Source organism: Notothenia coriiceps, unplaced genomic scaffold, assembly GCF_000735185.1.
Source record: "Notothenia coriiceps isolate Sejong01 unplaced genomic scaffold, NC01 NC01_scaffold00016849, whole genome shotgun sequence".
NCBI lineage: Eukaryota > Metazoa > Chordata > Actinopteri > Perciformes > Nototheniidae > Notothenia > Notothenia coriiceps.
Genome location: NW_011349550.1, coordinates 14,640 through 17,238, shown reverse-complemented (window position 1 = coordinate 17,238; position 2,599 = coordinate 14,640). Strand labels below are relative to the sequence as shown.

At 37.9% G+C, this 2,599-nt stretch overlaps 1 long non-coding RNA gene across 1 annotated transcript; it reads right to left on the bottom strand.

Annotated features, from left to right (window-relative positions):
* Positions 1-516: 516 nt before the first annotated feature.
* Positions 517-1,796, bottom strand: LOC104949864 (uncharacterized). Its single transcript, XR_798850.1, has 3 exons — positions 1,698-1,796; positions 687-962; positions 517-598 (listed from the first exon to the last, which is right to left on the bottom strand). It is a non-coding gene; the product is annotated as an uncharacterized lncRNA (long non-coding RNA).
* Positions 1,797-2,599: the final 803 nt, after the last annotated feature.

The window sequence follows — 2,599 nt, the reverse complement described above, 5'->3', positions numbered from 1 at the left end:
ATGTTTTAATGTCCTCTCAACTGAATATCACTTGAGAAGACATGGTACATTTTAAATTGACTGCATTTATATAGTGCCTTTCAACCCTATGGGACAAAGAGCTTTACAATTATCCTCCGAACACATTCACACATGCATTCATACATTATCTACAGAGGCCTGTTTTGACCCTTGTATGATAACGGTTGATTATTATTTTGTCTTTAAATGTGGTTCTGTCTTGGGATCAGAAATCCCTTTACCACTGAAATGCACTTAGACTATCACTGAAATGCACTTGGAAGCAAACAATAACCATGGCTGGATCCAGTCCATAGTACGCCTGGCAGGATTTTTAGAGGTCAATGTGGATTAAATAGTTCAATGAAAAACCTCATTTAGTTACAGTGCAACTAAAATCTCCTTTTTCATGAAAGAAAAAGACCCAGTTAGAGCGAAACCCTACACCATGTCATCAACCTTTATTTTTTTAATTGTATAAACAAATGCTATGTAGCTGAATTTACTTGCATTGTGTTTTCAAATCAATCCACATTTTGGGTTTGGTCACTGGTCCGTCAAGTTCAAAAGGCACGCTGTACTGGATCCATCATAGCCTCTAAAGCAGATGAAAACATTTAGGTTAACATTTGTTTAGCTGAAATAGATAATCAGAATATAAGCTATGTTTTTGATTGGACACTTACGTTGTGACTCTGATGATTCAGTTTTCTGGGTGGTAAAAAAGGAGATACAGTTCTGTGCCATGCCGAGGCAGAGAGTACAGAAGGTGTAGCTGCAGTCTCCTGAACATAAGCCAGAGCACACGTCCACACACATCTGGCAGCAGATGTCACAGCATTGTTCAGAGCAATATCTCCAGTGGTCACACACATACGAGCAGCCACCAGCCGCTCTGCAGTCCTCCTTACTTTGCAGGCAGGAGTTGCAAGGTTTGCAAGAATGTAACCCCATGGGTCTGCCTGTTAAAAATACACACAGACAAGGGGAGACGAGTTATTGGAAGAAATCACTGTCTGGAAAAATGGACTCCTTTTCAAGTCTAGAATTGGAATTTCGGCTGTAGGTCCTATATACAAAAAAGAAACTCTGTGGAGAAGAAGATGCTTATAATTGACTGTCAGCCTGTCAGAATTGTACAAGTTTCCTGCTAGCTCAAGTTGATTTCAAAGTTCTTGCAGTATTTGCGGATGTTTCTGTGAACAGTTTGTCTTTAGATAAAATACTTGATGTCATACTTTGATCCCTGAGGCCTTTACTCCAGCCTGCTCCGTCATCTCCAACATGCATAAGACAAGGAATGAAGTCAGCTTGAACAGCAATTCTACCCTTCAAAAAAATCTTTAACCTCAAATGCCACTTCCAACCGAGTTATTCTCTGTTAACACAAAAACAAAATTCTCAGAACACCAAAGAAGCATGTTTGTCCCTCTTCTGGGCTTGAAGTTCAACAGAGACGCTCTTTCTCAGGACTACTTGTCACAGGGCCTTCAGGATAGAGACGGTGGTAAGCAAGGATAATGAGCAATGCAACATGAATGAGTAAACACTGATTTCATTATGACAATGCTACCAAACACCCAAGTTTCTGAACAGAATATAACAACGTAATAATGAGCGGAAAATAATGATTTCTGGATTTATATGGAAAGGCCAAATACGTTTGGAAAGATGTAAACATTTGCAACACGACTTACCTCTTCAATCACTGATAGGGGAACTCCTCATTCAGAGAAAGTGAACTGCTGGGCAATGATCCCTCTGAATCTCTGTTTTAGAGAATGCAGCAGTGATGTAATTTCACCCCTATTCCTGGGTGGAGTAGCAGAGATAAGGTCAATAATTGTCTAAGAGATTATTCATTATCTCTTAGCAATATTTGTACTCAAAGAATCTTCTCCAAACACTGCTCGCACCATTTGAAAAAGAAAAAGGAAGATTTTAGAACGCCAAACAACAATACAGTGAATAGGGCTTGAAAAAAATGGAAATGTTGACTCTTCTTTGAAATTGAATGGATACATTTGCTGATCATTGGATTAACTGGCTACTCTTAATACAGGACGGGATTTAAATTTGAAATTACTCAGTTTTGCTACTTGTGTGTACCTCTTTCATCTGTATTATCTGAGGCTTCTTTTTATCTGAGGCTTGCAACATACCCCGTCACGTCAGAGTTGAACTTAGGCCAATGAAAGGTTGCTCGGTGTTACCTATCTGTTGTTCCCTTCCCTGGACATCTGTGTGCACTGACCCTTACTCAATCTCACTATTGAAACATAGCTAAGTACTCAAACAGGGAGACATTTTGTATAGAACATATAGTGTATAGAATATTTGATACTGGCTCTGTGTAACGGTTTCCACCAAAAATAGTACACACTTTAAAGCTTTGCAGTCTTTTAACCATTTTATAAGTGATTTTGAAAACCCATTTTGTTTTATGTCTATCTTTTTCATTCTAAAACTCAATAAAAAAACAAAGTTCACAAATAAATAAATAAAGATAGCAGTAGTATACCAGATGTTTGAAACAATTTGGAAGAATAAATTGCTTTTCTTTTTTACTCAAAAGTACATTTTATAGAGAAAACAATGT